Here is a 13529-nt window from a genome sequence, read left to right on the forward strand (position 1 = left end):
TAGATTTGTCTTTAAAACTTTTAAAGCTGAATGTCCACAAGGTAAATTTAAATTTCAAATTCATTTTAAGACTTCTACCCAAATCTAGTGCCACCGAGTTCAAGGTGTGCTTTTTTTCTCCTACCAAAGGGTGACAAGCATTAGAAAACAGGTTAGGAGTTAGGTGTCTGCATTAGGTTAGTACTAGAAACAGTTCAGCAGGGACAGGCACCAGGGAAGATCTGCAAGGTAATTATTACCTGCCAAGGTAATAATTTTCCAATAGGTAGAATCAGACCAATTCTTGCTAGACACCCATTTTGTCAATTACTGAGGACAGTTGTATTCATGCATGCATGTAACACTCTTAGTACTCACAATCTGACCTTTTACATAAAGTTTACATACAGTTTCTGACCTAAATAGTAAAAACAACAAACTATTAACTCATGTTGCAGTTCTGTAACCCTGGATCTCTCTAACTCATCCTCTGACTTTGGGCAAGTAAAAGACTCCAGGTTTAATGGACTCATTAGCAGCATCATAACTCATTTGACCATTTGATCAGTTTACAACCAACTCTAGTATATATTCAGTAGACTAGCAGTGAAACATTTATTCTCATATTGTCTTAAACCACGTGTGCCTTGCATGGTCTAGTGTCAATTGCCTTCTGGCTATATTTAGCAAACAGTATCTTCCTGAGATATGTACTGCTTGGGAAAACTAAATGTTTGTGGTTCTCAGCAATGACTACAATTAGAATTACTTGTAGAACCTGAAAAAAGGAAGCTGCCACCCTTTGCCTGTCCCTCAAGTTGTTTCATCAGACTCTCCAGTGGGGTGGCCCCCAGTGTCAGATGTCCTACACTTTCTAGTAGATGAGAACACAGTCAAGTTGAGAACCTCTGCTGTTGGCTTAGATAAAATTAGTAGTTACTATGGAAACTCTGTGAAATTAATCCTATGATTTTGACTGATTACACTAAGGTTTCACTCAAATGACAACAGGGGTACCATGAAGAGTTGCTAACATTTTATGAGAAATTATTTAGGCTCACAGCAGCACGTTTAAGTCAGGGCCAGTATTTATCTGCCAAGATGGGTCCCTCTTTGCACATAGGTGGGGAAAGAAAGGTTAGTTGATTTTAGGATCTATTTGTGCCACAGAAATATATAGTATTTAACCTTTGTTTCTGGATCCTGGCAAGAGCATCTCCTTAAAGCAACTGGTAATTTCTAAATGACAGCAGCATGATGCTCCTAACAGTGGCATTTCCTGGGTGATTGGTGTCTCCTATGTTCTAATAATGGGAGATCCTGAGTAGCAGGAAGATCAAGACTAATTAACTGACAACTTTCAAAGCCAGATCTTCAGTTTCTGGAAAGAAAGAAAAGCTGGCTATTGAATTAATAATCAGTCATGTCCATATGACACTTTCCCAGAGCTTTGAGGCAGGACTGCATGCCTCCATGTCAGGAGGTGGAGCAGCCAGACACCTGAGTCATCTGTAGCCTTGACTGTAACTTGGACAGTATGGAGATCCCCTGTATTCTGTGAGCCCTTCTAACGAGCCACTGACCTCAAAGGGGAATAGAACCTCTCACACAGCCAACTGGCAAGGCGCTTGGGAGAGTAACAGAGCTAACTAGTCAGAAGTGGAAGATAACTCTAGGGGCTCTTAGTACCAAAATTAAACTATGGGACACCTGATTAGTAAGTACCAAAGGAAGAGTTGGAGAATTAAAATTGGTGTTAGGAAAAAACTCACACAGTTGGTATCAGAAGTATCCTATGAATCCAAAGACATTTTAGTACTTCTGAAGAAGAAAAACAAACCCTAAGATGTTACCTGCTTTACAAAAGCCATTTATTAGAAATAGAAACTCCGACAATTCCAAAGGAGAAGATTAAGATGGACATATCATGGAAGGCTCTTCAAGTCAAGGAAACAATGAATGGAAAATTTCTATTCACTTCATATGTGTAGACAAAACAAAATCTCAGGGAGGAAGGCCACTTGAAGGGCAAAGTTAGTTTTTGTTTTTTAAGAGTGAAAGCCAACTGATTTACACAAGAGGTCTGGTTTATAATTTAAAGTAAATCTTGGATTTTGCTTTACCTTCTGGTCACTTTGAAACAATTTTCCACTTAGTCACAAATATCCAGAAACAAATATCTAGGAAGAAAAACAAGATCAAACCAGCCAATGTTTCATATACTTTGATTAGCATGCCATTAAAACAAATTACTATTGTTTTTATTACGTCAATCAAGTAGACGTGATATTACTGCTTCCTTGCAAAAAGGAAAAAAATGTATCCTTTTTATGAGCAAATCTTTCCATACTTTGTAGATTTTTATTTACTTTGTATTTGATCCTCTGTTAATTTTTCTTAGTCAGGTTTTTCCAGATATGATTAACAGAGCCTAAAATCCTAGCCTACCAGTGTCTGTAAACAAGTTTCAATAATGTCTTGCCAGCCTCCACTTCTCAGCCTAAATTCATCTTGCATTTTTTTTGTCTTTCCTCAAGCACTTCTCAAAACCCAAATGAGTCTCAGTAGGTGACACAGACATCCATGCATGTGTGCACATGTGTGCACACATAAACATAAATACATATAATAAAATAATTTCAACAAAAATAAATAAAACATATTGTGCTACCTACAAGGAGTAATTTAAATTTAACCTTAAACCTATATAACAATTTAAGCTACATATAGGTTTAGGTGTATTAAATAAAAACCAGGGCCAGCAGATGGCTCAGGAGGTAAAGTACTTGAGGCATGTTCCAGTTTACTTCTTTGTTGCTGCAGCAAACACCGATCAGAATCAACTTGAAAGAAGAAAGGATTTATGTTATAAATTTAGGTTATAATCGGAGACGGGAACTAAAGCAGGAGATTACAGAGGAAGGTTGCTTACATGCCTTGCTCCCTCTCACACTTTCACATTTTCAGCTACTTTTTTTTTTTTTTTTTTGGACACAGGGCTTCTCTGTAGTTAACCTGTTATGGAACTAGCTCTGTCGACCAGGCTGGCCTTGAACTCACATAGATCTGCCTGTCTCTGCCTCCGAGTGCTGGGATTAAAGCCGTGCACCACCATTGCCCGGCCCAGCTACTTTCTATACACAACTCAGGTTCGGTTTGCCTGGGATGGTGCTGCCCACAGTGGGCTCGGCGCTCTTCTATCAGTCATCAAGCCTATCCCCACAGGCCAACCTGGTAGAGGCAATTCCCTGGCCGAAGTTCTCTCTTCCCAGCTGCATCTAGCTGGTAACAATGGTTAGCTATCACACAGCACAAGCCTCCATTCCAGATCCACGGTGGAAGGGGAAAACCACCTCCTAAAAATTGTTCACTGACTGCACATGCTTGTTGTGGCACTGCTGCCTGAAGCCACTCACACACACCACACATATAGGCACACATAATACTACAGAAAATAAATGAATAGAATTAACCCCTAAAAAACTAAAGGAAATGAGACCAAATTTCTGCTTCTTAAAGGGACTGCACGATACGACTTCCACTGACTCATTCGGCTTATTCTGTCCCGTTTTACTTTTTATGTGGAAACAACATCCTTACGGGTATAAGCTCTTAAAAAGGAAACCTTTTGAAAGTCATTTAAAAAGATAAAAGTGGCTGAAGAGATGGCTCAGGGGTTAAGAGTACTGGCTATTCTTCCAGGGTTCGATTCCCAGCATGTACATTGTGTTCACAGCAATATTAAACCTAGATTCAGGGAATCTAACACCATGTTCTGGCTTCCTCAGGCACCAGGTAAGCAAGTGGCATACAGACATACACACAGGCAAAACACCATACACGTCAAATAAATTACAAAGATAAGACAAAGCCTAGCATTGCTGGCACACTCCTGTAACCTCACCTGAGGCAGGATTCCTCTGAGTTTGAGGCCAATCCTGGTCTACATGTTCAATTACAAGCTAGCCAGAGCCACTTTTGAGACCTTGTCTCAATGTACCAAACAATAACAAAAAACAAACCAGACAAACCAAGAAAAAAATTCCAAATATTATAAAAGGTACAAGTGAACTGTGTATACTAAATACACATTTAATTCATATGACTTAGTAGAAATGAAATTACCCACTAAGTGTGAAGAGATGCTACTGTCTTTTCAGTTGCTTCTCTCATCTGAAAGGCACTCATGATTGCCGCACTGCTGCAGGATGCTGTCCCAGAGTGCTGATGTTCATGCTGGACCCTGTCTTGGCTCTAACACTGGTCTCCTTTGCCTTGCAATAACCTTCCCAGGGCAATGCAGATTAGTTCTAGCCATACCAATTTTTTTCTTATTTTATTTATGATAATATTTTTATTGAAATTTGACACAAGGTTGTTTTATATGTCAATCCCTGTTCCCTCACCCTCCTGCCCCACCCCAACCCCATTCCAAACCCTTTCTGTTCCACAGGAAGGATGAGGCCTTCCATGGAGGATCTTCAAAGTCTGTCATATCATTTGGAGCAGGGCTAGGCCCTCCCCCATGTGTCTAGGCTGAGAGGGTATTCCTCTATGTGGAATGGGCTCCCAAAGTCCATTCATATACTAGGGATAAATACTGATGCACTACCAGAGGCCCCATAGACTGCCCAGTCCTAACTGACACCCACGTTGAGGGGGTCTGGTTTGGTCTTATGCTGGTTTCCTGGCAATCAGACTGGGGTGCATGAGCTTCCCCTTTGTTCAGGTCAGCAGTTTCTGTGGGTTTCTCCAGCCTGGTCTTGACCCCTTTGCTCATCATTCCTCCCTCCCTGCAAATGGCCAGGCTCAGTGCTTAGCTGTGGGTGTCTGCTTCTGCTTCCATCAGCTACTAGATGAAGGCTCTAGGATGGCAAATAAGGTAGTCATCAATCTCATTATCAGGGAAGGGCATTTAAGGTAGCCTCTCCACTATTGCTTAGATTGTTAGTTGGGGTCATCCTTGTAGATTTCTGGACATTTCTCTAGTGCTAGATTTCTCTTTGAACCTATAATGACTCCATCTATTATGCCATACCAAACTTCTTTGAGGCAAAAGCTATTTCAAGAAAGACAGACCTGAACTGATGGAGTGAGAGAATGATTACTTCCCTGTTGCTGTATTTCTTCTTTTAAAATGTCTCAAGCAGAGTGTCCATGGCAACCTGTAAGACCTTACAGGAACCCTGAATGCCACACAAGAAAACTAGAATCTGGTTTCTGCCTGGGAGGGAGAGGAGCAGGGCTTGACAAGTGTCCTTCAGAGCTAGCAAGAGATCTGCTGAAGGAATCAGCCCCACTTTGAACATCTATATAGTGTGTCCCTTGACTGGGAAGGAACTGGAGAGAATTGCCACAAGGAAGGGAATCTGGGCAACCTGGAGGATTGCCAGTTATGTTTCACTTCATCTGGCATTTTTCAAGCATGTGTATGGTTTTAGCCACACTGTAACAGTAAGAAAATAGCTGAAGAAATGAGGCCATATCAGCCAGTTTTTAAAGCTATCTTTTTTTTTCTTTTACTCTTAATGGGTGTGTGTGTGTGTGTGTGTGTGTGTGTGTGTGTGTGTGTGTGTGTGTGCTATGTTGTGTGTGTGCATGTGTCTGCAGGTGCCTGTAGGAGTCAGATACTGAAGTTAACAGCAGTTGCTAACTGCCTGACATGGGTGCTGGAGTTGAACCCAGGTCCTCTGGAGGAGCAGCAAATATCAAGTCATCTCTCCAATTCCTCTTTGCAGATTTTTTGAAACATGGTATCATGTAACACAGGCTGGCATTGAACTTCGGACCCTCAACTCCCTGCCTCCAAAGTGCTGGAGTTGAAGCTTTGACCAGAATCAGAAGTTTTGGTGGTTTGTGTGTGTGTGTGTGGGGGGGGGGGGAGTTGGGGATGATGCAGGGATAGGCTCACATTATGAAGCTTGCTGGGAACCTGTGATAACCCTCACATTCAGCCATCAGACCAAGGTTAAAAAAAAATATATTTTTAGGAGCTACCTCCTGTCATGTTAAAATTTTACCACACAGTGAAATTTCATTTCTGTTTTAAAGACTTAATTTCTCATGAATTCAATCTCTGAAATATTCAAGGAAGCAACAATGGTTTAATACCACCACTGACCATTTGTTATTATCTTACACTGCTAAACAAGGGCTTCGCAATCTCCCCCAAATCCCTTACCTCAAGTTATCCGAGACTGCGGGAATCTGTGTTGCTCAGAGGGCAACACTGACATTCTGGTATTAGAAACAAACATTTCTTAGCGTTGTTCACACTAGAAACAGAAGAAAAGGGAGAAACTAGCTCCCCCCCCTTCTCTTGGCAGTTGAACAACAAAACTTTAGTTGGCTCCTGTTTTTATTAACCAAACAAATTTGTATTTTGTTAAGAGAGTTTCCTTAAAAAGACAAAAGCTGTGAAGAATAGTTATTTTAATCCTGAAGGTGAAAAAAAAAATGCAAGGTTTATTTTTAACTTCAAATAAAACCAAACTCTTAAAAATAACAGGAAAGGGTCCACTAGAAAATGAAGCGACATACCTTGATCGGTGCTCAGGACTTCACATAAACAGTCTATTCTGGTTTAAAAAGAAAATATTTGGCTTTCCTCTGGTCATGTGTTGAACTTTATTGGCTTTAGTGCTCAGGGACTAGCTGGAATTCTAGCCAGGGCAGTATGGACTTTGGTGCATTCTTAGACCTCACTGTGTCAGGACAACCCAATGCAATGCTTGCTGCACCTCCCAGGAGGCTAGGCTGCTGCTGTGCTGCTCCAGGGACATGGGAGAGGAGAATGGGGAGACATCCACTTCTTACAGTAAAATAAACAATGGAGCGGCACAGAAACTTCAAATACAATTGAGAACCAGAGAGTTTATAAACAGACCAGTACCTGACCCAGCAACAACCCTTTGGAGACTTGCATGTACATGGCTGTCACTGTTCCGAGTCCTGCCCAGGACAAAGATGCCACAGATTGGAGATCTGGAAACTAACATTAACATTTCAAGTTGAGTGACCTCAAGTCTATTTCACTACTGTAACTTTCCTTTTCAGTAGAGCTCACTGATTTTGGAGGATAAAGTGTGCAGAATAAATAAATAGCACATAACAGTTTCCTGAAGAAATTGTTATTTCAGAACAGAATTGGTAATTAAGAAATAAACAAGTAAATAAAAAAAGTTAAAACTGTCTAAAATATTTCTGAGATTACAGACCCTTTCCCTACATATATAATGGTACACACACACACACACACACACACACACACACACACACACACACACACAGAGGTGTGCAGTGGAACCATAAAGACTTTTATTTTCCCCTGGACAGGGTCTTATTCTGAAGTTCAGCTGGCCTCATCAGCAGCCTTCCTGGAGCTGGGATTACAGGAGTGTACCACCACACCCAGCTCTTGATTTACATTTCTAACTCACTCCTAGGTAACCCTGACAGTGCTGGTCAAAGCCTATACTTCACTGCAAACTGCCTCTTCATCAGAAGCTCTCACTGACTTGGCCTGCTTGACAGGAATCACAGGGCTGGAGATGTGGCTTAATTATACAGCATATGCTTAGCATGTTATAGCCCTGGGTTCAACTGTCAGCAACACAAACACACATAAAACAGGATGTTTGTATTCAAGGTATTTAAGTTTTGTTTTCTGCAGATAGCAACTTTTTAATATATATTTAAATTACCTTTCTTTTTAGTTACAATATAATCATATCATTTCCTTCTCTCTCCTCTCCAACTCACCCCCACATGCCTCAGATTCATGACCCCCTTTTTAAATATTGTATATATATATTATACAATGTCTAGGCATATATGCAACCTGCTGCATCCTTTTAGTTGCTTGTATGTAAATGCTTTCATAATGGAGAAAAGAACTCCTTATTTCTGGTGCATACTCTACCCATGTGTATTGAAATCTCGCTGCACAGGAAACCATTTAGATCTGATTCTAAGACCATCTGAGTCTAAGACCTGTCAAGTTTCCTCTCTGGAAAAGCAAAATGTTCTGTCTCTCAAATGTCCCAATGTCTACACCTCCTAAGCCTCCACAGCAATATTTAAGTTATAGCTTTAGGCTTGCTTTTCAAACACATTTTTTTCCTTTTCTGTGAATAATATTTACTTTGTACCAGATGCTGTTTTAGGCACTCTACACGGGATATTTCATCGAACCCTTAGTATAAGGTGAGCATTTACCACCTTTTCACTGAAGAAAAAATGAGGTGTAGGAGTCTAAAAAGTTTGGCTATTAACACAAATAAAAGTCAAGCTTTCAGAGGTTAATTTAAGCGCTAAGGCGGTTTCATCGGCAGAGTGAAGGCTTAGAAAGCCTGAGACCCTGGCTTTAACTCCCATATCAAACTAACTAAATATACAAATGGAAATTTAGTTGTTCACAAGTAGACAACATGCATATATAAATAAACATAAAGGTAAAGTCCAGGCTTTTCAATGCTAGCCATGGAAGTCGCTTGTCCAGTTAACCATGCAAGCACATTCACTCTATAACCTGGCAACACCAACTTCAAAGTAGTCACTAAAGTGAACTGTGTACTGACCTACACAGAATGGATGTTAACTGGAACTTTATTCATAAATCCCCAAACCCAGGGACACTCAGCAAGTTTTGAAGTATTAAATGGGCAGGCACTGCTCTGTGCTGTAGTTGTGCAATGGTGCAACTCAGTAAGAACAAGGAGCAAACTAGAGACGTTCACATGCACGTTATAAAGAAGCAAGAAGCAATGAAAAGACAAAGTATGTATTGCTCCACATGACATCTTGAAAATGCAAAGCTTATTGGGAGAGGAAAATACATGTTTGAAGGACTGATCACATAGTCATGGTGGCATTCTGTAAGACAATGAAGCTTACCTAGTGATGTGTATGGTCAACATTCACAATTATACCCTAGTTATCTTAATGTTTGAATCCTTACTTCTTAAAAATTACAAAATAAAAGCAATTTATCCTTGAAAACATTCAATGACAACAATGACATAGGAGGATCATGTGTTTCAAGCTATCCCAGCTACATAGTAAGACCCCATTTCCACTGACAACAAATAAGTAAACAAAAACACAAAATAAAAACAAGACAAAATTTGCAAAGATAACTAAAGAGGTGCAAACAAAACAATAGCAGGCTGACTATTTTCAACAGTAGAAACTCAAGCAGTATCTGGTACATTAATGGCCCTTCAACAACAGATATGAACACTGGTCATGCATGTTTTCTGAGATTTAAGAAGATTGGAGCAACTTGTAAAATGTGAACAAATTATCTATATAAACCTCTTTTGCACATTGGAATGATGGCAGCACAGGGATGAATCCTTCTAAATAAATATGTTCCAATATTTTCATTAATTTATAATGAAATTTAGAGCATACCTATAATCCATACTAACCAAATACAGTTGTTCACAGAATTTCCCTCTGCAGCTTTGCAAGCCGACACCTTGCCCTTCATCTTCCCTCACTGTAGAGATATTATTTTTGTATTCTTGCTACTGAATAGTAACTTAAAAAGCTAAGTTGACTGCCTTAGCATTTTCCTTTAAAGATGATATAAAACTAGCACATCACACAATTGAAAACTTCCATGTAATAATGACAAAACTAGCTTCAATACATTATCTATTAATAAATACATCTTGGCAATAAAGGAAAATTATACATGTGAATGTTAGTATTTAATCTTGTTCAGATAAAAGTGGCAATAGAAAACAATGAAAGACTTGATTTTCACTTGAGAACTAAATTGCTTATTTTCAAATTTGTTTAACATTTGAAATCCCCATTTTCATAGAATGACTATAATCCTACTCAGTCTATTTTGTACTTATTGGTATTTGTATAACGATAGAACAACACCAAATAGCTTGGTGTTAAAAACATTCTCTCAGTGGCTAAAAATAATATAGTTAAAAAGTACAAGATTCAATTGGTATATAATCTTTATTTTTCAAGAATGTGAACCTTAATAAATCGAGACCTGGAAATATTTACACACAAGTCAGGTAAATCCTTTATTTCCTTATTTCTATACTAAATTGTTTTTGTATACATCTTCAAAAAGAACTTCACCTTGAATCTCTATTCTTTTATTTAAAGTGGGTAATAAAAACATGGTTTGTTGCCTCGTTAGTGTATATTCAAACTGCGGCCATGCTCCAGCCAGGGAAGCAGGTGAGCTATCTCCTATCTCATCCCTCTCCTCCAGATCCAATCCCCAAGCTCACCCAAGCTCTGCAGCAGACCACCTGCTGAGGACTCACTCCCCCACCCCATAGCCAATGACCACACTTCTCCTCCTTCCCCAACTCATTGCTTTATTGCAGCCCCCAATTCCAGCAGGCATTTCCTGGGAACCCACTATAAATAAATTTGAGCACTATCTACCCACAAAAGCCTGCTCTAGGGAAGGCACTAGAAGGAAAACTTCAACCTGAAGAGGCTAGCTATACCCAAGAAAAAATAAGGAAAAAATAACCCCAGACCATAATATCAAGAAGGTGTAAAATAAAACATCACCACAACAAAACAACAGAAATCAATAAACACTGCTCATTGATAGCTCTCAACATCAATGATCCCAATTCCCCAATAAAAAGACAGACCCACAGGTTGGATTAGGAAACAGGATCCCTCATCCTGCTGCATCCAAGAAACACACCTTAACATCACCTCAAGGGAAAAGGACAGAAAAATATTCCAAGTGAATGGATGAAAGAAGCAAGCAGGTGTATTATGTTAATACCTATAAAATAGAGTTCAAACCAAAACTAATCATAACACATAGGGAAATATATATTGTACCAAATATTATGATATCCAAGTTTATAAAAGAAATATAGCTACAGCTAAAATCACACATTGATAGTGGATGAACCAACTCTCCCCAATAGACAGGTCATCCACACAAAAACTGAACAGATAAATGCTAGTTAAGTAACATCATAAAACAAATGGACCTGGTAGATATTTACAGAACATTTCATCCAAACAAAACAGGAAATACACCTTCTTATCAGCAGCTCATGCAACATTTTCCAAAATTGACCATATATTTGGACACAAAGGGAGTCCAAACACTAAAATAACCCCTGCATCCTATCTGACCACCACAGGTTAAAGAAGAATATTAGTTACAACAGAAAAGACAGAGTATACAAACTCATGGAACCTGAGTAACTCACTACGGAATTAAAAATGGATCAAGGTAGACTAAAGTCAACATATTCAACCCTCTGGACACAGTGAAGGTGATTCTAAGTGCAAGCTCATAGCACTAAGTGCTTACATTAAAATACAGAAAAGACCTCATATTAGCAACTCAATAGTACAGCTGAAAGATCCAGAGAAAAGAAAACCAGGAAAAATAATACCCAAAAGTAGAAGCATAGAAATAATCTAACTCAGGAATGAAATCATTAAAATAGAAAAACAATAACAAACCACCAACCCTTAGCCACATTAACTGAAAAACAAAGAAAATCCAAATTAATAAAATTAGAGATGACAAAAAGAAAAAAAAAAAAAGAAATCAAAACAGACACTGAGGAAATTCAGAGAATTGTAAGGACACAAGGACTTTAAAATCTGTACTTTACCAAACTGGAAAACCTAAAAGAAATGTATAAATTTCTTGTTATATATAATCTACCAGAGGTAAAACAAGGCCAAATAAACAATAAATAAATTCCTCCCCTTCTTCATCTTCTTCCCCTTCTCCCCCAAAAAGAAGTCCAGGGACAGATGGATTTAGAATTCTACCAGACTTTCAAACTTTCAAAGAATTAACACCAATTCTCTAATTATTCAGCAAAACAGAAACAGAAGGAACATTGGCCAATTCTTTTAAGAAGGCCACAATTACCCTGATACCTAAACCATACAAAAATCCAACAAAGAAAATTACAGACCAATTTCCCTTGATAAGATAGATGCTAAAAATCCACTCCCAAAAACCCAAACTTGCAAACCAAATACAAGAACATATTAAAAAGATCACCCACCATGATTAAGTAGGCTTTTCCCAAGAGATGCAGGGATTATTCAGCATATGTAAATTGATAAATGCCATTTACAACATGAACAGGCCAAAGACAAAAACCACATGATCATCTTATTAGATAGAGTAAAGACATTTGACAAAGTTCAACATCCCTTTTTGATAAAAGTCTTGGAGAGACTAGGCATATGAGAGAGAGACACACCTCAACATAAGACAGGCAATTCACAGCTAGCCCACAGCCAAAATCAGTCTAAATGAAGAAAAAACATTTCCACTAAAATTAGGAACAAGATAGGATGTCTACTTTTACCAAACTTATTTAATATAGTACTAAAGTTTTAGCTAGAGCAATAAGACAACTGAAGGAGATTAAGAGGATACAAACAGGAAGGGAAGAGTCAAAGTATCCTCATTTGTTGATAGAATTTTTACACAAATGACTCTAAAATTACACCAGAAATGTCTACAACTTTTAAACACCTGTACCAGAGTAGCAGAACACAAAATTAACACACAAAAATCAGTAGCTTCCCTATATACAAATGACAACAGATGGAGGAAAAAAAATCAGGGAAGCCATGCCTCTCACAACACACACACACACACACACACACACACACACACACACACACACACACACACACAATCTAAGGATAATTTTAATCAAGCAAGTGAAAGACTTGTACAATTAAATACTTAAGATACTGGAAAAGGAAATTTAAGAAAGTATCAGAAGATGGAAAGATCTCCCAGGCATATGGATTGATAGCATTACTATAATAAAAATGACCATCCTACCAGAAGCAATTTATAGACTCAATGCAATCCTCAACAAATTTCCAGCACAATTCTTCTAGATCTTAAAAGAACAATTTCTCTGTATGTAAACACACACACACACACACACACACACACACACACATACACATACACACACACACACACACACACACACACATAAAATCCCAGGACCGCTGAAACACTCTGAATGATAAAAGAACTGCTGGGGTGTCAGAACCCCAAATTGTACTATAGAGCAACGGAAATAAAAACATCATAGAATTAGAATAAAAATAAACACATTGACCATTGGATTCTAGTTGAAGACCCAGACATAAGTCCACATACCTACAGACATGTGATTTTTCACAAAGAAGCTAGAAATTCACACTAGGGGGAAAAGACAGCATCTTCAACAAATGGTGCTGGTCAAACTGAATGACTACATGTAGAAGGATCCAATAGATCCTTATTTATCACCCTACACAAAACAATTCCAAATGGATTAAGAAACTCAACATAAGGCCAGAATCACTGAGAATGTGGGGAACAGTCTTGAACTCATTGTCACAGGAAAAGGCTTTCTGAAGGCCACCAAAAGCACAGGCACTAAGAACAACAATTAATAAGCAGGACTTCATGAAACTGAAAAGCTTCTATGTGGCAAAAAGATACCATTATTTGGACAAAGTAACAGACTACAGAATGGAAAAAGGTCTTTACATCTAAA

General features: G+C 38.6%; 1 protein-coding gene across 4 annotated transcripts in view; it reads right to left on the minus strand.

Moving 5' to 3' along the window:
- Fgd4 (FYVE, RhoGEF and PH domain containing 4) overlaps positions 1-13529 on the minus strand; it is a 204045-nt gene that overhangs the window by 126706 nt on the left and 63810 nt on the right. The window contains exon 1 of one of the 4 annotated variants that reach the window (XM_051190985.1): positions 8718-8738. The exons of the other annotated variants lie outside the window; for them this stretch is intronic. The gene's annotated coding sequence lies outside the window, so the exon portion shown is untranslated. Of the gene's footprint in view, positions 1-8717; positions 8739-13529 lie in introns of those variants that run through there. 4 annotated transcript variants of the gene reach the window in all.

The sequence above is a fragment of the Phodopus roborovskii genome, unplaced genomic scaffold (genome assembly GCF_943737965.1).
Source record: "Phodopus roborovskii unplaced genomic scaffold, PHOROB, whole genome shotgun sequence".
Taxonomy (NCBI): domain Eukaryota; kingdom Metazoa; phylum Chordata; class Mammalia; order Rodentia; family Cricetidae; genus Phodopus; species Phodopus roborovskii.